The sequence below is a fragment of the Maniola jurtina genome, chromosome 10 (genome assembly GCF_905333055.1).
Source record: "Maniola jurtina chromosome 10, ilManJurt1.1, whole genome shotgun sequence".
NCBI classification, from domain to species: domain Eukaryota; kingdom Metazoa; phylum Arthropoda; class Insecta; order Lepidoptera; family Nymphalidae; genus Maniola; species Maniola jurtina.
Genome location: NC_060038.1, coordinates 8,270,609 through 8,294,579, shown reverse-complemented (window position 1 = coordinate 8,294,579; position 23,971 = coordinate 8,270,609).

The following is a 23,971-nucleotide window of genomic DNA, read 5'->3' as shown; positions in this document are numbered from 1 at the left end:
TACAAACGTGAGACATAATTTTCACCTAGCTTTCGAGTATTTGAAGCACTTATAATGGTATCTTCTTTTGGCATGTTCCAGCATAAACATAAAATCTTCAAGTTTTCAAAAGAAACGAGAGCAAAACAGCTCTAAATATAGCATTTCACTTCAAAGTTTTAGTGCGTGCATTCAGAATACATATTTTTAAGCTCTCTGCCACAAGTAATGCAACTAAACGAGTATCAAAAACTTTGCGCTAAAGTTTCCCCCAAGTTCCTTGAAAAGCACCGTATGAATATTCACAAACGCCTGGGGATTACTCGCGTACACAAAACTGTTTTAACAAGCACATTAAGTGCTGTTATATGTATCTAGTTAAATTTTTATCTTAGAATTTTGAAAGTAGAGTGTAGCAAACACCATGTCGCATAATCTAACGCCGCAAATTGCATGGCTGAATACAATGATATTATTACCTACCTATATATGGGTGAGTTTTATTAAAATAGTCAAAGCGCGCACTTAAGTAGTCTACCACTGAACACCAATCTCAACCAACCTGATAGTAAACCCCAACCTTTGCACTACGGTTATCTTAACTGCTAGCACAAGTTTCACATCGAATTGAAGAAGAAACCAATCCTCGTCATGTTAGAAAACATTCAGATATTAGTAATAAACACTTCTTCTTATTAAATACAAGTCTTAAATTCCTTCCATAGATAAATGAATCCGCATTTCTCACAATTATTTATTTTACTTTGCACTAACTGACTCGCTCTACCAATTTTGTACTTATAGACTAAAAAGTATGTTAGTGCCTAATAATGACCTCCCGACCAAATTTTTGCCATGGTGTTAGGTAACTTAACATTATATAGCATCATATATACCATAAAATATTCTGATATTGATGGTGGAAAATTGAAAGATACGAATATAAGAGGTAAGCTCGAGCTTGATCATTATTTCAGCTGATTAACAAGTGTAAATTAAAAATTTATAACACCCCCGACGATCCAAAGTATTTGAGTTATCCAAAACATCATTTTCAAATAAATAATTATGTATTTAGGCAACGTCCATCTTGACAGCTTGACATTTGTCAATTGACATAATATTAAGAACCTAACGGTTATCTAACCTTCTTTTCTACAAGAAAACTAGAAAAGAGCTGATAACTCTTAAACGGCTGAACCAATTTTTTTGGATTATAGCTAAGAACACTCTCGATCAAGCCACCTTTCAAACAAAAAAAACTAAATTAAAATCGGTTCATTCGTTTAGGCGCTACGATGCCACAGACAGATACACAGATACACAGATACACAGATACACACGTCAAACTTATAACACCCCTCTTTTTGGGTCGGGGGTTAAAAACAACTAAGATGGATTTTTTCTACTCGGAAACCTCCTGATATTTATATTTCAGAATACTTGAATGATGGAAAGATGAGGTAGGGTACGCTTTTCTAGAAGATGCCTATTCATTACGATTTTAATCAGTATTGTCTAAATTATTTGAATGACGCATTAGAGTATACCTACTATACATAGTAACTAAAGTGCTGTGTAACTTAGACATTAACTTACAACGCAATTCACAGGTAGAGTATAAAAGCAACGTTAAATAGCTCCCAAGTGTGTTCTTAGTCTAGCGTTCTAAACCAGAATACCAACATCTTGGAACAAATTCTAGATTTTTTGAGGAGTAACTTTCGCGAAAATTGCCTAGTACCTACATTGTCTTCAATATGAAGCCATAGGATCCCTGTACCCATTTTGCTTTTGTAAAATTTCCTCTGTTTACCGATATTCGCAATAAAGGAGTTCGATTTGATTTCAAACCTAATAAGTACCTAAACAGAATAATTTTCAAGTATTTCGCCAGACAAAAGGCAACAAAGTTTAATCTATTATTTACCTACAGTCCTAAGATGAATCCGAAGAAATGTAAAATACGACCTGGCTGCCATCTTGAATGCAAATAAGCATTTGAAACGCCCTTACAATGTTGAGACGCAGTTTATTAGACTTGTTCGAGCGTAATCCCGCGGTTTGGAAAACTTTGTACGCACTAGATACCTACTATTATTGCTGAGGGGGATGAGTCATATTATGACGAAATTGAGTATTTAGTAAGGCGTGCTTTCCGTTTGAAGCGGAGAAACACATCTCGTGTTCAGTGGGCCATTCAGATTTTTAAAAGATGACCAAGATGACATGATAATTTTTCACATCATCTGTTAAAAAACCTGATTGGTCGACTGAAAACATCTACTCTCCGCCCCGCTTAGGTGGGAACCGGACCTGTAAATCCCTCCACCTCCCCCCATCTTAGCCTATCTCCCCTTCACCTCCCGCCTGCCTTTCCCCATCTCTCCCCCCCTCATCTACCACATCTCTCCCAACTCCCCTCAACCTCCTTCCATCTCGCTCACCTCCTCCCACATCCTTCAACCTCCCCCCACCTCCCCGCACTTTCCCTCTACTTCCCCCCATCCTTTTACTTTGCTTTTTAATGGTTTGGAAAAAAATATTAAATCAAATCAGTCTAAAAAACTGAAATTCTGATGAAGTCTTCCAAAAACTGCAGTCGTAAAGTGAAGTTAGTCGTTGCGGCTCACCGCGGGGGAAACTTCCCGCAGTACATACAACAAGTGAATCTGCAGTTAAGTGTTTATTCCGCACGTTGCAAGCCGTTCCATTCCAACTTGGCCCATAAAACAGGTCTGACTAGTGCATTCTCTACTATTATAATTATTACATTTGATGTAATTTTGGTCATAATGTTCGCTTTCAATTAAAATAATAGGGATCATAATAGTGGGGGACATAAGTTAAAATATTGATTCAAAAATAAAGGCGCTCGTAGCTAGATCTCCACGTCTCATTCATAATTGCTAAGGGTCATTACTTCTTTCATAGTGGAATTTTCTTGAGTTAATAATGAGATGGTACCCTTGAAGGAATAAAATAAGTCATGAGTACTTTATCAATTGATATATGTAATAATTAAACAATGTCGCAATTAAACCACACACATAATATTATCACTGATGAATAATCTAAGCAGATTTCAAGCTTCCTGAGACCAGCCACGCTGTAGCCTCAGCAACTTGAATATAGACGTGTAATCCGAGTAAAATACATATAATTAAGTAAATGTTGCCCGCGTCTTCGTCCGTGTAAGTTTTAGTTTTTTTTTTTAATCCATGAGAGCTGCATTTTGCCGAAAAAAAAGTAACCTAGGTTTATCCGTCACCGAGTTACAAGCTATTCGTGTGTCATGTCAAAAACGGGGATCGGCCCTGAAAAGTTAGCAGACATAATGTAGACATACACTTTCGTATTTATAATAGAAGTATTAACGAATATGGTACAGGTACATATTGATACAAAAGTACATACCGATTATATTAATACATACAAAAGTACATATATTTTTTTTTACTTCTTACAATAAAATAGGGATACAAAATAAAACAATGCTTGAAACAATGGAATTTAATAGCAGGAACGTTTTATCACCAAAAGGGGATAAGAATAAAAAGGTCAGTTTAGGAGATTAGAGACTCTTAAGAAAAGCTGTAAATGTAATTAGATTTTCAGCAGTACAAAGACGAAAGCAGACTTTAGATTTACTGTACTGAGTAGCTTTTTATCGTAAGCCCGGAAGAGATAATGTGCCTGTAGCTTAGCCTTTGGATTAATAAACGGGCTTCCGAATTAAAACGAAAATACGAAAAAATTATATACTAGTTAAGGCCCGTCACTTCGTCTGATTTTCCGGCATAAATCGTAGCCTATGTCACTCTCCGGCTCCTCAACTATACTCATGCAAAACAATCTTGTCGATCTAAAGCTCTGTTGCAGCGTGTCTGGTGAAGGACAAACCAAACAAACAAACACACTTCCGCATTCGTAATATTAGTATGATTATTATAGATTATACACAATACTGTGGATAATTCTATTGTAAGCGATCTTTATACTTAAAGGATCTAATTGCGGATTCATATAGAAGTATCGAAGGTGGCGCACACCTAGTATGAACACAGCGAAGATATAGGTACCTACTTCTATCGTATATTACCACGCATAAAATGCACACAGTCTGCATGATTGAATTCAGCTAACATTTTATTAGATCCATCTGTGGCAAAGCATTTAAACTTAAATATTATTTAGCCGTATATCTCAAAATACCGTGCAAAGTATGAAATTGAAAATGTGATCTATTGGTACATTCAATTTGATACGGCAAAAGTGCTCCGAATGTGGAACGTGACGTAAAGAGAGGGCGACAAATTTTAACCAGAATAAAATATTTTACACCTAAAAATATCTTAAAATCTATAAATATACTAGAACAAGCCACATGATCTAAAAAGGTGAGATTTTGTATCTACCTAGTTACATTCCATATCGTAGTAGACGTTGATGAAGAAGACTGAAGAAAAGATTTTGAGATACTTATTCTAATCTTTAAAAACTTAAATCCACGCAGCTAAAGTTGCAAGGAAAGACTAGCCAATTAATTAAATTCTATTTCATCATCACCATCATCTCATCTTGTGGATGACTAGCGCTGAACATAGGCTTTCCCAAAGAGCGCCTCCAAACCCGGTATTCAGCCTCCCACAACCAGTCATTTCCTGCCACTCTCTTTTGGTCCATTTTGTTCAAAGGCGCTCCACATTACGCTCACTTGATCGTGGAACTCTGGAACTTTCCAATTCAAGCGGCCATCGCCCCTACGGCAAGCATGGCCTGCCCACTGCAATTTCAACTTGCTAATAGTTTGGGCTATGTCGGTGATCTTGGTTCTCCTACGGATCATTTTATTTCGAATACCTTCAAAGGGACTTCTAATATCCCTTCCATAGCTCGCTGAGCGAATTTAAATTCGTAGATCAAGCCCTTTATCAATGCCCGCATTTCAGCGCCATTTCTATTTAATACATTATACATACCTAGTATGAAAAGAGTTTGGGAAGTACTTAACTGCATATTGGTAGGTATCAGAGTCGTTTAATTACTATCAAGAGAGCTTGCTCAGTTAGCGTAGAATGAACGCAGCGCAAACGCTTTAGAACAGCTTCGTATACTTGGTACTTCTTGCTAACGTGTTCGGGACGCGTTCATGAATGCAAATCAGCTCCGTAATACATTAAAGAAACTCCTCGGATAAAAAGATAAAATTTTACAAAGAACGTAATGAATACCTTATCATTCACTAGGAAATCTTATAGGAAGAGCCTTACAATTAGTCTCGTTTTGTAGGAAAACCTCAGACCGGAAGTGAACTATGAAACACGTCCTGCACTAGGCCGAAACTGTTTTATGCTTATCTATGATATAATTACTATCATAATATGTGACGTTGAATGAAATCAAGAGTGAACCACTCGGAATGGCACAACACCGTAAACGTCCTCTGCCCCATCAGAAAGCTCAAAATGTTATGATCAGTTGATTACACCTGACAAAAAAAAGTTGTTGAAAAAAACGCTTAAACCACTCATATTAACTTATAAGTAATCGAGCTATAACCGCTTAAAAACTCACAGACATAAAATACTTTGACAGACACACAAACGATAGTTATACAAAAATGCTATTTCATATCGGAAAATGCTCCTACATTATTCAAAAAACATTTCAATTTAGTGGAGCAGCCTCGCTAACAAAGTGGAGCGATAAATCTAATATTGTCTGTAAAGACAATATATTGTCCGAGCGGATGCTATGACAGCACAGCGCTGTCCACCAATGTGTTGAGCTAATGTAATATTCATAATAAATGTTAGTCGTTCTAATAGAATACACTATTATTGGTAAACATATTTTATTCAACGATGACTCCTCTTATAGCGTGATCCCGGCTTTAACTGGGTTTGTTAATTTTAATTGTTATTGACAGGCTACACGTTGTTTACATGGAGACACTACCATCTAACCTCCACAATCGTTTCACGGTAAACAGGAAGTACCTAAGGTTTAGATAAATTATATTTCCTCTAAAAAGTTAGGATGGAGAGAGCTATGTTTGGAGTTTCTATACGATTAGAAATGTCCGGAGGTCTGTAGGAGAACTAGAGTAACCGACACAGTTCAATGATTTGCGAAGCTGAAGTGGCATGTAGTTTGAAAAGTCAATAGACCTTGGTCCCAAGATACTAAAATGGTAACCTCGCGCCGTAAAAAGCACCAGATGGAGGAAAGACATGAAATAAGTCGCAGGGAGCCATTGGGATCAGGCGGCGCAAGATCGTGGCGCGTGGAAGACCCTAAAAAGTCTTATGCTTCTTTTGGGGACAACAAGACGTCTATTGGTTGATGATGATGATGATGAGCAAATCGCATTGCAACGATTGCCGTGGCATCAACATATTATTGCATGTCTAAAGTCAAGTAGTCCATGCCATTTTCTTACAACGGTGTATTCTTTTAGCACTCACATAAAGCTGGGTTGGGCAAATTAGGTAGATAGGCATATAAAGGTCGGTAAACTATATGATGCCCATTAGAGGCTGCGGTTTCTCGGAGGGCAGTGATATAGAGACGAGTAAAGATACTGTCTCGCCCGCATTAAACCAATGTGGCGAATTAACGGTCAGAACCCTACGACGGCATTTATTGGACACTTTCAGTTATTTACGGTATTTTTTTCACTAACTTTAATCTGATTAGGGCTCCCATGAATTTTAATGTGCTTGGAAAAACACTGGGCTTATTTATCGCAAAAGGACTTTTAAAAGAAAGGATTGAAAATAAAACGAGGATGGGAAACGACTGAATTGATAAGAGTAGAGTTATTGCTGGTGTACATTTACACTTGTATTCACGAAGTCTCATAGTCTTGAACGCAGTATAGATACAACCAATCAGATTACTGCGTCACGTCAATTTTCAATAATCTGATTGGTGGAATCCACACTATGCGTTTGAGCTCACTGAGAAACCTCATAGTAATGAGTGTGAATACTGGTGTTAGTGTGCTTACAGACGAGCGGCAGCATTTCGTCAGCAACCACCGACCTGCGTCGATGGCAGCCACCAGTGTGTCAACGGCCGCCATAGATATGTACAGCAGCGCCTGATACGCGACTACAGCTGTAAGCACAAGCAACTATATTGCTAAAAAGCCATAATCGTATTTAACAAAAAAATATGAATATCCTGAGACAAATAAGGTGTGACACAATAATCACCATTAAAAATTCAGTACAGAATATTTTGCAGCTCAGTCGCTTCGCACCGCACCGCGCATGCAAATAAATCGGCTGCGAAATAGACCCGGTAAAACAGATATACTCGGACTCCTCGCATGAAACAAACAGGCGAGGTTTATGCAAATTGGGCTCCTTTGTATTTCGCCGGATTAAAATATAGCGGGAATTAGTTCCGTGTCAGATATCCGACTGCGGTCCACTTGATTTTATTGCTCACTACTTTATTTGAAATGTGGCCTTAATCTATCTGCTTTCTCTATCTAAGGAAATGTTTATTTTGAACCAAACAAAGCGGTGTTATACCTAAACAGTCGTGTAAATGCTTTTATGAAATCAGCCGTTACGTAGGCACCTAACTATGTGAATTTTGAATAAAAAATTCTTATGTATCTAAGCTATACATATAAAATACTTGCATTAAAGCATGATATTATGGCATGTAAATTGATAAAATCGCTACCCATGTTATAAAATAATGCGAATGTGTGGTTGTTTGTTGATTTGTCCTTCATGCACGCTGCAACGGAGCAACAGATCTGCATGATTTTTTGCATGGATATAGTTGAACACCTGGAGAGTGACACAGATTACTTTTATTCCGGAAAATCAAAGAGTTCCCACAGTTAGTAATAAACATTACGGTTGGAAATAATATTTATTATAAAATTGGCGGGGAAAATATTTAGTTAGATTCATTCACCATATTATTAAGTTTTTTTCACCAAAGTAAGAATAAAGATATATTCACAATAATTTAAGATATTTGATATTATTTGTATCCTAAAAAAATATCTTCTAGTTAGTAGTGATTACGCGTAACTCGTAAGAACGAAAGTCTCAAAAAGTAGAGCATAAATAATCAAATCAAAAACAGGAAAAATCTTCGATGAAGAAACTATTTAATGCCCCTTCTTCTTGAGTATACATAAAAAGTTCATTGTTCTCGAGTCATGCCGGTAAAATAAGTTTGCTAGCGGCGTCGTCTTGTCTGGGTTTCATAGAGACATATTATTGATGGTGTAATTCACCGTATAAATAACCCATTTAATTATCCTGAGTAGCGCTCAGTGTCGCTTGATAACATTATGTTCGCTAATACGATAAAACTTTATGTGCTAGACTTGTTCAGTATTCTATCCCACTTCCTGCTGACATTATAAAGTTGGTTTCTTGGTTAGTCCTTCAATCGCGTCGCAATGGAGCAATGAATTGACTGGATTTTTGCTCCTGATGTTTGCTTTTTGATCCTGGAAAATCAAAGATTTTCTACGGGATTTCCAAAAATCTACATCGTCGGGGTTTTTTTTAAATTTTGAGTTATCAATTTATGTTTAAGATATAAGGAATGCGGTGCAGTTAGGTTGAAAATAAATAAACAAAAGTTGTGTAACCAGCTTTTCGTAGTGAAATGCTTGAAAATAACATTTGTAGGTTAGAATAAGTAAACAGAATAAATTAGAATAGAAAGTCCTGCCAAATCGGCGGCCTCCCTGGCACAGTGGTTAAACACTGGTCTTATAAGTAGGAGGTCCAGGATTCGATTCCTGGCCGGGGTCTGGAATTTTATAATTTCTAAATTTCCGGTCTAGTCTGGTGGGAGGCTTCAGCCGTTGCTAGTTACCATCCTACCGGCAAAGCCGTGACGCCAAACGATTTAGCGTTTTGGTATGATGCCGTGTAGAAACTAGAGGTATGGGTTTAATGAAAACTGCCATACCCATTCCAGGTTGAGCCCGCTTCCATCTAAGACTGCATCATGACTTACCACCAGGTGAGAATGGATCACCTATCTGAATAAAAAATACTACTATACAATAAATACAGCCGCTTCGCGTATAGATAAATTTTATACAAATACAATATAGTCGCGGTGCAGCGAATATGCCTCTCGAATGAAACAAACAGGTCGAGGCTTATGCAAATTAGGTCTTCTTTGTATTTTTCCGGATTAAAATATAGCGCGAATTAGTTACGTGTCAGATATCAGACCGCAGTTTCATTATCATCATGATCAACCGATCGCCGGCCAGCTATGGAGCACGGGTCTCCTCTCGTGAGAATGAGAAGGGTTTGGCCATAGTCCACCAAGGTGGCCAAGCGTGGATTGGCAGACTTCACACACCTTTGAGAAAGTTATGGAGAACGCTCAGGCATGCAGGTTTCCGCGACGTTTTCCTTCCTTCAAAGCGAGTGATATTTAATTTCTTAAAACACACATAATTCCGAAAAGTTAGAGGTGCGTGCCCGGAATCGAACCACCGACTTCCCGAAGGAGGCGGATGTCCTAACCACTAGGCTATCATGGCTCTACCACGATTAACTTGATTTTTATTTTTATGTATCTATGATATATACCTATGTAAGTATATCATTTATCTATGGTACCTATACTTATAACCACTTACTTAAAATAGAGTCTTATAACTTGACGCCTTCGTCTACATCTATGGCATTGTAATTTATTCTTGAGATTTGTTACACTGTCAATATTATCACACCATACGCGATATCATTATCCTGTATTCAGAACATATTAATGGTTTGGCAGTATCATAATGTAGGTAGGTATCTGGATGTTCTTGAAATCCTGCGATACCAGATCGCGATACGGTATTTATTGATAGTGTAACACCCACTTACCACACTAAAAGGAGTATCAATATCAATACGATTATTTTTAATTAGAAGGTGGGTTTACTCTCCTTTGAATAGACTGATATTTATATACGGTCTCTTTGCTAAAAATACTAGACACGACTATACACATATTATAGACTATTTTCTTGGAGAAGACTTAAAGTCCAGTTACATGTCAGGTGGTTAAAGTTACGTTACCGTTACCGTTAAACTTTGACCAACGAAGAAAGAAGCTTGAACCAAAACGACTTGCATAAGTACGAGCTTTTTGATTTTGAACCAAGTTTTACCTTTAACCGTAATAATGGACGTAAGAATAGGTAGATTCTAAGTAATGAAAATCTTTTTTTTTTTCAACGCCCGACATACCTACTCGTAGATCTAAGTTGAATCTAGCTTGAACTTCAATGCTCAAAGTTTCTGATACGAACTTCTAATGCGTGGAATGCCCTTCTGGGCTCTGGCATCCTTATCTGACATCATTATCTTCAAGGCAAGAATGAAAAGGCATCTCCTGTGCACTCCAATCTAGACCTCATCATTGCTTTTTATCGAGCATGATTGACGTCAAGCTTAGCTTATCTTGCAAAACTTATTTAAATTCTAAGCTAAAGTATAAACCTGAGTGTATAAACCAAAACATAGTTAAGTACCTACCTACTTCCAGAATAATCACTAAAGCCAAAAGCATTACTTAGACAACTTCCCCGATGAAGTTTATTGGTATTGTTACCATAATGGCGTTAAAATTATTTAAGGGTTCGATAAAGTTTAACAACCCAACGATATTGACTTTCCGACGCTAATATAATCCCTGTGCGCCGATCGCATCTTATAATAATCTCATTGACTTCTCGGCTATCGATATTTTTAGTACCGTGTTGAAAATTACCCAGAAAATTATCTCTGTAAGTAGCTTTCACCAAAAATTATTCCTTAAGATTTTAGCTCCGAAATTTATATTACTTTCAACTCAATGTTTGTGTAACGTACGTTAATACTTACCTACAGTTAAGAGATAGAACAGCTGTAGAGTAGGTAAAATATTAATGAATAAATAACAGAAGCAACAAAAAAAAATAGCAGAAACAACAAATAATAAAATAACAGAGACAACATAAAAATTAAATAACTAAACAACAAAAGAACACTATAATGACGGAAAAAAATATTAATTAAAAATATAATTAAAAGGTGGTAAAATTAAAAACAATAGAAAAAGGATTTTTATGCGTCATAATATTACCATGATATGCCTCGTATTATAAGTTCAGATAAAAATGCTCCAAAAATAATTTTCCAATATGTTTTCAAACAACACCACCCATGGGAGTGTGTTTATGCTACCTAGTTAACCAAAAAATAAATTCATCACACATAACGAGCACCGAACTGAAAGCAATCCTTTTAACGGTTTTATCGTGAAATCTCTATAGAAACATAAACAACTTTATATTATCCAAACCAGAGAACTTTATATCATCCAAATCATTCTATTCTTTAGATATAATCTGGTACTAACTACATACTAAATATAACAAATCGTGTAATACTAATAATAGAAAACCATAATATAGAAGAATACTTTCTTAATAATCTTCTTTATAATCTTCAGGTGATATAATTCCTATGTGATTTGATTCAATTAAGATCCAGGTGATCAAAGTGGAATAAACCAGTTTGTAGGCAGATATATTCCACTTTGATGCCCTGGGTCATGGGTGTTAAAGTGGAAATAAATCACTGAAGATTAGTGGAGCTGTCAGTGTTTCATAGGTATTTATCAGTCTTACTAATTTTGGTAGAATTTCGTAGTTTAAATAAAATACTCTTGAATTTCAAGGTGTTAGATCAATCCTTAGTTTATGGTTAAGATGTTCAATTAACTTTAAAGCGTTTTCAAATTTTAAGGCGCTCTATAAAATTCTATTTTACTTATATTTTCTATTGTAGAGTATTTAAAATGTAGAGTATTACTCTAAAATTTCAGCGTTCTTAGATTTTAGGGATTTCTTAAATTATTAATCGCTGTTAACCATGAAATGTCAAAGGACTGAGGTGATTAAGAGGGCTCTCTCCGTCACTCGTTTCATACAATCGTAGTTCCAATTTCATTTGAATATTAAGCAACCAAAGTCCATGAAATTTCGCAGACATATTCTAGAAACTAATATCTGTGTCTGTGGTTTTCCAGATTTCTGTTAAAATATTCGGTTTCAAAGTTACGCGGTCTTAAAAAATTTCATACAAATCTTTGAGCCCCTGTAATTTTAAAAGTCCATATGTTTAGAAAAATCTAAAACACCACAGACACAGATAATTAGTTTCTAGAATATTTCTGCAAAATTTTATGGACTTTGGTTGCTTAATATTCAAATGAAATTGGAACTACGATTGTATGAAACGAGTGACGGAGAGAGCCCTGTTAAGTGATGTGATCAAAATAGAAGCTTCATTTAATCATAAGAGATCGCTTTTACTTCGTGATAAGGCAGTTTGCCCTTCTTAGGGCTAATTATCATAATTTACTCGTACCTAGCCTACCCGTAAAATTAGACTATTTTTGCGACCTAGCTCGCTAGGATTTTCGAGAATTCCAATGTAATTTCTCAAAATCTCTTCTTCGTGGGTATGCAACTTGCCAAATCCTAAACTTCTATAGATTCGGCATTTTTGGTTAGATTAGTTTCACTTTTTGTGTACATTGTGATCATAATCAAATCAAAATATTTTTATTCAATTAAACTTTACAAGTACTTTTGAATCGTCAAATGCATATAACACTGCTTCGGAAAGCCTATCCTACCGAGAAGAACCAGCAAGAAACTTGGCAGTTGCTCTTTTCAAAGATTTTACAATATTAGGCCATGTCTAAAAGTAATTGAAGTGCCGCGCATTGCTGGAGCGATTTGCAGGTCAAATCCACGCTCTTTTATCATTTACATAATCTGCGATTTATAATATGCTTTTTTCAAGAGCATAATTTTAAAACACTTTTTAAGCCTGTGTAAAGGCAAGTCCAAACTTGGGTGCGAAATTTTGTTATAAAAGATTATCTATACCCATTCCCAGGAGTCGCAAACCTGATTGCGTAATTATTTTCATATCTCAATAGTTAACTACGGTCTAAAAATTTATTGTTAATTAGGAAGGTGGAGGAAAGGTTTTCAGAACTGATATCTTAATTTTTCACTTAAACACCGCCAGGGGAGCTTCATAATACCTATTGAGGAAGCTTCCGAAAAAATATGATAGTAATTTTCTAAGCTACTTGTTTAATTTTTTTTTGAGTAATAAAAGTATAAATAAGATCTATTTGCTTTAGTACATAATACATCCATAAATCCATCCATTGTTCTCCAAAAAAAATCATTCAGTTACAGAAACAGGAGATAATATATCAAAACGGATAAGCAGAAAAAACAAAACTTTGAACGTAAGTAGTGTAAAGAATACTTAGAAGATTGCATGGAAAGCGAAAACTAAAGCCAAACAAACAACACTAAACAAGCAGTTAGCGTTTGTGAGAAGCGTGAATGGATGGCGACGCATTTCTCTCGATAAAGTCCTTTTCGCTACAGCAATAAAACATTCATGAATTCAGATTTTTATACAGCTCCAATAAAAAGGAAAATAGGGAGATTGCCTTCGCAAATTCTCATAGGTAACTATCGATAATTAATTATTACCTTAACCAAGCATTTATTAAAGATTATAAAAATAATAATAATTTATGATGTTTTCTTAGTAATACCTTTGAAAATAATATTAAGTATAAAAGTTTTCAAAACTCATATGTTAGGTACTTTTATGTATAAATAATGTGTAAATTGCAGAAGTGATTGCTTAGGTTACGCAGATATTTATTAATAGGTACCTATTCATTATCTCAACCGCAGAATTAGGAATAATATAAATTCTTATTAGGATTTCTGTGATATCAACCCATCTCCGGTCAATTATCAAAAGTTGACCACGGCATCATAAAGAGGCTATTAGTGAACAGTGATGATGGTGGTGTTGTGTGGTGGTGATAGGGTTATAAGTATAAAGGGTTTAAAATCACTTCAAATAGGATACTAGGGGTGACTTAGGGTCCGTATCCAATTTTTTTTGGAAAGGTCCACCATATCACAACCCACCATATTTTTCAAACATACTTTTGAAGCTTATGCAAAATGTTAAGTAGATTGTATGTATGTATAGGTACCTACTGTGATTAGCCCGATTGACTATTATTTAACATAAAACTATATTTACTAAAAGTTTAGATGGCGGAACTGATTGCAGTTACAAAACTTCTACCATTCAGTTATAATAGTGAAGGCTAACGAGTGGATATTGGATACCTTTCATTTTGATTAGATACAGAGTACAGACCGCGTGTCCACTTTTGTCACTTTCGGCTTTGGTAACAAACAAGCTCTGTGTTTCGAATACTAAGCCTAATTAGACAGTATTTTGTCTAAACAAGTATTACTCTAAGTTAGTAATAGACATTGTATCTGTACCTAGACCTACGTGTTTGGCGACGCGTAGGTATTAACTTTATCTAATTGCTATGATTACTTTAAAAACAACAAAAGTAATATAATAATAGAATGAATAGGTATTTTTTATTGTTTGAGGAAAAATAATATGTATGTTAATCTGGCTTTGTGATCGCATCAGAAGGGATCACCCACAACACGTACAGGCGCAGGAGTAGCTAGAGCCGATAAAGCCGCAAGAGATGCCCGCAACCCATTTTTACCCGACTGCGGCAATGCCAAAAGGATGGGTTATGATTTTTTTTATAGCAGTCTATATATGTATGTGGTTATGTATGTTTGTATCCAGATTCTGTGTGTTCCACCGTAGCGCCTAAACTACTTGGCCGATTTTGATGAATGAGGTGTCAATCGATTCGTCGTAAAGGTCCAGGTGACATAGGCTACACTTTATACGAAAAAATTGACCTAACGGTTGTTACACGTAAAAAAGTGGCGTCTCCAAAATTTTTTTTGCTATTTTATCGAGTGGGATGTCAAATGAAAAAGGAAAAAATGAGTTCATAAATGTAAATGTACTACAACATTAAAATATACCAAGCGACGGAAAAACAATTTTGCTATAATATTTCAGCGTTTATTAAGACAATCGCAGTCGGGTTTTAGTTTTCAACTTTATTCAATAGTGAAAATACGTGTGATAGATGGGCGGCTTTTGCAGAGCCCTGTGCATATATTAACCCGTTGCACTTGGTGAATGCACACTGCACAGGATCCCTTAGTAAACATTTGCCGACTTAATTAATTGTGGGATTTAATAGGTACAAACATCAAAGGAGCTTGGCGCAATTTGAAGACAGCGTTCACATGCAGCCCGGGAGTCTCCGAAAGCCTTTGGCTATTGTGTACTGAAGCAGTTATAAAATCATTTGAAATCTCAACTACAAATATCGATAAATTGTAAAAGCAGGTTAGGATTTTTGACAGTGTATCAAGAAATCAATCTATTGTACTGGTAGTCGTATCTACTTAATTATTATGTTATTCTAGTAGTTAATCTGCTCAATTGCGTGTCACTGTCCTCTATTGAGATCATAGTTTCGAGGCCAAGACTAAAACAAGTTTCTGGAAAGATTCCCGGCGCCACCTTGTCTGGTTCCATGAAAATGATATTGTTAAGCTCTCTTTGCATTCGTTGAAATAAGTATAATATACTATAAGAAAATACTTTGCATTCGTTGAAATTACTAAAATATACTATAAGTAAATTGTTTCAAATTAGCTTGAATATTTTAAGCTAAAACGGCTCTTTAAACGAGAAAGGTGAAAACATAGTATTAGTTTAGTAAAAGATACACGGCTTTTTAAAATTTTACACATTGTTCAAATGGCTTTTACTAGTTCTATATGTGTAGAAGTGTTATGTATTTTTTTTAAAGTGGCAATGTAGGAGAACTACATAATATGTAACGTTAAATTCTCTGTCTGGATCATTATAAAAGATAGGCATTAAAATTGAAAATGGGTAGTTAGGAGTTTAGGTATTAGTATCGATCGAACAGCGGCGACGTGTTTATTTACCTACTAGTTAGGTACAAAGTTTTTCTATATACTCCTCCTTGACCTCCCTGACGCAATGGCAAACAATGGTTAGTAGGTAAGTAGGTACGTTCTTACTCTACCTTATAAAATATCCATACTAATATTGTCTGTCTGTCTGTCTGCTACCTTTTCACGGCCCAACAGTTTAGCCGATTCTGACGAAATTTGGTACAGGGTTAGCTTATATCTCGGTGACGGACATAGGCTACTTTTAATCCTGGAAAATCAAAGAGTTCCCACGGGATTCCTAAAAACCCATCCGCTTAACCGAATTGTATAAAATTTGGTACTGAGGTAGCTAGCGCCCCTGTAATTGACATAGGCATTTTATCCCGGAAAATCAAACAGTTCCCACGGGATTTTCAAAAACCTAAATCCACGCGGACGAAGTCGCGGGCATCCTCTAGTAATGTATAACTAAGAAAAAATCAATTAAGTTGGTATATCTAAAATATTATATTTTAAATATTTTGTACAATAGGTACTGCGTAAAATCAATGTATAAAAGAATATCTAAAACACATATGTACATAATATTTTTAAAACATCTTTCAACAAACAAGTAAAATGCATCAGCGACAGGACATAGTTTTACGTTGCAAACTTGCATTTTTCCTTAGAAATCCAAACGACACAGTAGTATACGCAGTTAGTGTCCGTGACGAGTGTGAATGGATAGCGACGTATTTTTCTTCCAAAGTTCTTCCTGATAAAATATTCGTTTTGAATGTTTTAGGTGTTTCAAAAACTTTTAAAGTTCAAAGTTCATACCACAACACTTCTCTCTCATATTTATAGGCGAACTGATGCTCTTCATTGTTATATTGGTGACGCATTGAAATGTTCTATTCTCCTAAGTCTAATCTATCTAGATGAAAGCTAAAAAAACACAGTAAACCCTTTTAAACAAAAATAAAACCAAAAATTTACTAATACCATTAAGTACTATGTAGATTTGCGTACTTAAATACTAATGTTTTCTGTTAATTTTATATAATCCTGTAAAAAATATTAAAGCAATATGTAGCCCAAATAAATATGAGTACGTACCTACATGATTTATCGAAACAGACTTTTTTGCGCAAAATTTTATATAGGTAATATAATAAAAGTTTATTAACACCGAGTGAAATTTAAAACTATATTATGATTTTTATCTGCCAGTGAAAAAGTCCACCTGCAGCCAAAAATGTAATATCAACAACCTCATATATCTGAATGAAAATATGAATTTTCACTAGCTAAAACAAATACGTGACGTAGTAATCACCATTAAAATTTTCAGCACAGACTGTTTACAGCCACTCACGTCCGCGTCGCATCGCGCATACAAATAAATCGGGTACAAAATAGTCCCGGCAAAGCGGATATACTCGTACTACTCGCATGAAACAAACAGGCGAGGTTTATGCAAATTGAGCTCTTTTGTACTTTAACGGACTTAAATATAGTGCAAATTAGGTTCGTGTCAGATTCCGGCTGCTTTTCTATTAGTTATTTGAAACAGTTTTCTATCAATGTTTAAGAACCATTGGACTAACTCTTGCTCCACTCATTTTATGAGTCACTAGCGGCCCACCCTGGCTTTGCATGGGTAGCCTGAGAGGAACTCTTCTACTTTACATTGTTTTCATATAACTTTGTTAACTATTTTTTAAGACATATCAAGTAAACCTAAGTGGTTTTTTGTTGTGTCAAAAACAGTCTTCCCAAACATTCCATATTTGATAATTTAAAAAAAAAATATTACGGAAGATCTCAGATGGAACAATTCATAATTTGATATTAGCACTCCGACTTCAAACAGTTTTTCTGTACATACGCTTATAGTATTTTTCTAAAGCTCGCAAAGAAAGTGAGCCTACGAGGCCTGTGGATCAGGTATGGAGACGCTATCTTGTATGAATTTTGATGTCTATAATTATCTAATTATTATGTACCTTATTACTACATATATTATAAATACTTACATTATACTTACATATTATTAGATGTACTTGATTTATTACAAAGATAACTGAAGAAATGTTATAGTTATAGTTTCGATAGTTACCTATGACTTACAAGTAGATACATTTAATTAATAAAGAAAATATTGTATTGTATTATATTTTGAAGATTTAACAACGCATCTTCTTACAATAAGCTCATCGCGTTCCGTTATTTTTAGTCAGGTACCTATATAAAAATGTCTAAAAATAACTCCTATGAAAGGATTCTTTTACTCCCGACTTTTCAGTATTCTTCAGCTTAATTTAGTCAGACTATTCATATCTACAACAATGAAATTAGAGTCATAATGTTTAAATAAGTAAATTTTTGTAAGTAACACTAGATGATGCTCGCAACTTCGTCCGCGTGGATTTTGGTTTTTGAAAAATCCTGTGAGAACTCTTTCCTCTAACTTTTTATTTGGGATAAAAACTTAGAGGCTGGGCCAGTGGATGCAAGCTACCTTTGTATCAAAAAGATAATACCCGCGAATTTTGCCAGAAGTATTTAGGTTTTTTTAAATCTCTGGGGAACTCTTTGATTTTCCGCAACCAAAAGTAGTCTATGTCCGTCCTTGGGATGCAAGCCTTCCTGGTACCAAACGTCAAAATCATTGAAACCGAAAAGCAAGCGAACAAACAGACAAAAATACTTTTGCACTTATAATATTAAGTATGGATTATGCAAGATCTTCCAAAGAATGTTACCCTAACATCTAAATCTACTTAACTAGGTAAGTGCACCGATGACACAAGCGAAAAAAATAAACCCGGTTTTCCAATTTATGTGAAAAAATATACGTATTTCCAAAACTCACGAAGCTTTTGAGTTAGGTCGTCCAACACCCATAGACATAGATAGGTACCTCCTTTTTTGCAACGCTTGTACACTCGAGTTTAGTAACAAACAAGCTCGGTGTGTGATTGGAATACAAATTCTCTGAAAATTCTTTGTTTTAAAAGAACTAACCAACTGGACTCGACTTTTTCACTACGCGGTTTCATCACATGGAATTCGTTTACCAAAAGAAGCTTTCTTTATTAGATTGAATAAACAAAACATAATATCTGGATAGATTTTCTTTGTTTTACACACATTTTATTGTTTGACTAGCTCATGCCCACGACTTCATCTGCGTGGACAATACTTTCAACGAATTTAAACTATTTTACCCCCTTAGACGTTAAATTTTAAAAATCCTTCCTTATTGGATATCTACGTCATTATAGTTATCTGCGCGCCCAGTCCATTCCGTCCAACAACCCTTTCTTAGCGGATGTCTATGTCACAAGAGCTATCTGCATGCTACACAGTCCGACCCTTCCAGTAGTTTGAGCTGTAGGTACGATGATAAATCAGTCAGTCAGTCAGTCATCTTTCGTTTTTATTTATTTATATAAAAGCCGATTTCAATCGGAACCCTCGTAACTTTAATTTCAAAAAATTGTCACCATTATTCAACAGTTAACAGTCAAAAAGTATCAAATTAAATGGCGTGGACTTTTGAATGTTGTGATACAAACATTTTCAAGAAATTCAAACTATTCCAAAAAAAATTATAAACTTATAAGACTGAATAAATCGTAATTTTTCGTACAGTCCTTACAAAAATAACATGCAGTTTGTGTCCGTGACGAGGGAAGATGCAACCAGCGCTAACTTTCCAAGCTTATACTTCCCTGGTATAAAATATTCATAAATTCTGAACGTCACTTGACACTTTTTCCTACAGGTAACCAAAATAACGGCTTTGCATAAGAAATACAATTATTAATTTTATTTTTACTTAATAAAACTTAGTATCTGTATTTATAAAGGCATAAACGACTTAACAATGTACAGTTTTCCCAAAGCGTAGACACCCACTTTGCAAGAATTGACAAAAATTCCACTCGAGTAAAACCCAAGCAGGTCGGTAGTTTAAAATACTAAATTAAAACCAGAATTCAAAAATAATAAGACGAGTTTATTCGGAGCGCACTATATACAAACGAAACTTTGAAAATATTGACAGATCGCACTTAGTTATATAAATTTTCATATATGCTCACGTCAAATTATATTTAATTTTCGATTGTGCAAAGCGTGCTACGAATTGTACTGATTAAAATTAACACCCTATAGAAGACCGCATTGTCAGCAAAGTATTTTGTCCAATTCAAGATACGAGTACATTCAGCAAAAACGTAACTGTGACGTCATTGAATTAAGACGTCAGAATGTAATAAAAAATTTCACTTCTAAAATGGCAATCCATTTTAAATCGTAGGTATAGATGGCCTGTGAAATGGAGAAATGACGGAAATAAAACTGTATTTTCAAACATATCTGGCAGGATTGCACTGATTCGACGGCAATGGAAGCGCGGCGAAGCTATGCGAACAATTTTCCAAGAGTCCAGAGAGTGAGACATTCTCCTGTGATAAACGTAAGACAGTTGTCTGACCGCCGACGATTAGCGAAATACGAGTTAAGCTAAAAACTAGTGAGTTGGGGAGCAATGAGATGCAAATATGTTGAAGGAATAGTTTAGTTTTGTGCTGGGCTATGAGCGAGTGAGCTAGTTTCATGATGATTACTCGTACTAGTTGCCGAGATATACATAAGTATAATAATATATCCGTGCGCAAATTGCGTAAGTGTTTTGACTGCCAAGAGTTTTAATCGCTCAGTGAAATTTTTTCTTCGATAGCTCTTTTCGCTACGACAAAGTAGTGATGAGAGTGTTCTCACCGACAATGTGCACAGTTAGCGATCAACTATTAATATATTTATTTCTTTTATATGCACAGTATCATGCATCGATGTACGTTTTTTTGAGGGAGAAAATAAGTCAGTAATTAAGAAAATAAAACTCTTTATCACGCACAAATTATATACAAATAACGTAAGAAAAATTAAACAATACATAGAAGTTAGGGCGTAAACGCGAAAATATAAAGAAAAGAGGAACAAAAAAGGAAAGCTTAGTCGATATAGTCGATAGCTACGCTCTTTCTGCGAAAAGAGGGTCTCTCTGTTACGTGATCTCATACAAATGATAGAGGCAAAAATCTCAGTGGATACTAACCATTTTGAGTCACCAACTAATCACAAACGAAACTATGTTTTCTAATTGAATTTCGAATGTTTTTTTGAAAACATTTTCTAATTGTATTTCAAAGATTTTTAAAAAACGTGTTGTGATTGGTTGGTGTTTCAAAAAGGTTAACGTCACTGAGATGTTTGTCCCTATCATTTGTATGGGATTACGTAACAGAGAGTGCTACTTATACTAACTGCTATCCGCAGATATAGTATAGTCGCTTTCTCGTCGGCAGTGGGACAGCTGCCTGAAGAAGGCTAATAAAACCTTACACGGAGGTGACGAAACCAAATGCGGGAAGGTGGCAATAATGAATGCCGGCTGCGGCTTTATTGTTGTTAATATGACGTGCCGCTGGGAAAAGAAACTTCTCTGTTGACGCTAGATTTGTCGAAAATATATTTTTCTTCCTACGAAAATGTTATTTCTTAAAGTTCTGGTTTCGTCTTAACTTAAAATTAAACTTAATCCTTTTTTAATCAATTAGTGAGTGACTTAACTAACGAATGAGATTTGCTATTGGCCTGTAAATATGTACGTAAGATATTTTTTTTTTTTGAAATATGTAAAAATTTTTTGACGACATCGATGAATTTTTTTTGACAACTTACCTAGTGTACCTACCTACCTATTGCTATTGCCTACTTGTGTTGCGGTGGCAGTGCAAGTGGTGAATTCTGAAGTGGAAGGTCCCGGGCTCAATTTCTGGCAGGGGCTATTAAGTTATTTAAATGTCTTAAATTGAGTGCTTAGAGGAAATATATAATTTTTAAATTGTTCGGATGCTTAGGCCGTGACTCTCTACCGACCAAACTCCAAGGTTTGTCCACTTCCATGTTAAACGGCATAATCACTTACCGCCAGGTTAGATCGCAGTCAAGAGCTAACTTGTAAAAATAAGTAGGCACGGACGATTTTATAATGACAAAAGTTATGCTGCAAAGTTTACAACAGCGTTCTGTATTCCTATTCGTGAATACTGGTAATTAATATTCCTTATTGCACTGGCGTATCATAGCTAGATGTTGGAAGAAGATTAACGTAAACGGCGAAAGAAGTAAAAATAAACCGTTTAACGTAAAATGTTTTCATCACAAACATGTTTAGACGTCAGATTTATGTTTTCTGATCCATCTGCGGTGCCGCCTCGCATAATATTGCGGTCGGACTTGGAAAATAATAAAGGCGGGGAGAGATAAGGTTTTCGTCTGCTCCCAAAGAAACGTTGAAATTGACTTGGGACAATTTTATTTTTCATTTTCCACAGGCAAAACATATACGTGAATACGCTTTGCCATTTCGTACATACATTTTCATCATTTTAAGATTACATTTGAGACAATATTATTGTGAGGTTTATTTTTGATACAATAAGCAACGTTGAACAGGCTGGCTTTACCATTATATGAGTAAGTAATCAGTCAAAAAGTTAGTTACTTCACTAACATCTGCCTTCGAATTAATTAAAAATTTAGTCACCACGCGTTTTTACGAAACCTAGGTTTTGTAAAAACCTAGGTTTCGTAAAAACGTAAGGTTTGCCTGCGATTTCGTTTCTCTGTACCTACGAGTACTTACTTTTTTTAATCTCGTAGAAATCATTTGCTATAAAAAGTATATCCTATATTTTTCCATGAAAAAAGCTTTGTGCCCGTTAAAATTGGTTGAGTGGGTTGAGTAGTTGATGCACACAATCAGACATCCAACACACGTTCTAAATTACACTGATTATTTATTATTACTATAATCAATAGAAACAGTGTAATTTATAACTTATACCTAGTGTTATTAAATAAAACATAAATACTCTGAAATATTTGCCTATTTTTCCAGAGTGCATCTTGTAAAACTGTAGGTAGTTATTTTGCTAATCCGCACATCTAGGAGACCAGTGCTGCAATGCACTTGCTGTAACTTGATGCTTGATGATGATGACAATGAAGATGATAAATTGTGCTGCAAAATAACATGATTTCTAGGTTGATACTTATATTTAAGGTCAATTTTTCATAATCTGAAGTTACAAATTTCAATAATAGCTTAACAAGAGGAGTACCTAATATAGTCAGTCCTTTAACTATAAAACATAAAATGCTATATTTTCTTAACTGAATACGTCAGTAAAAAATGGAATATAAAGGTAATAAGGTATTTCCATCAAATATAAGAAGGTAAGTCTCAATATTGTGTTATTATATTTTCTCAAAACCTCTTCTTTATTCCATCGAAGAAATACCGCTATCATTCCACGACAATATTGGGCCAGAGATTAAAACATCCATAACATACCGAAAGAAAACGAAATAATAAAAATAGGTTTCAGCGTAGCAAGTTTCTTCGGGCAGTGGAGCGGCAAGGAGAACCAATTTCTGAGCCGATGCGAACCGTTTTGTTGGAAATAGCTTTCTTAAATCTGCATTTTCTTGCTGATTTACCAACTTTCATATAGAACGGGAACTTTCATGATATATTCAGACCGGATAGGAACTTTGGACGAGTCGACACATTTAAATTATTATTAAAGTTATCTGGCAATACTGGATTCCCAAATTGCTCAGCTAACTTTACAAAGTCAACATTTCAAGTGGGAAAACAATGTGAGCATTGGCATTTGCTCATGATTGGGACATTAAAAAGCAATTAGGATTTTTTTCACGAAATGAATATTTTTTGGCTTCGGCAGCCAAAGCTATTTGTACGAGTAATAAGAAAAACTGGAAAGGAAATCGTTCCTAGGCAAGTAAGTTGTATGTTATTTTGCCACTAGAGAAGTTTTTAACAGTAGGTAGCCTACCAAATTCCTTGCATGAAGTAAAATGTAACACTAGCTAATTCCTGGTATGCATTTCAATACGACTCTCTACGTTGATAGTTTTGCATCATAAATCTTCATGCAAGCATCAACAATAACTGTACGAAGTTTTAATTCGCTCGATGAAACA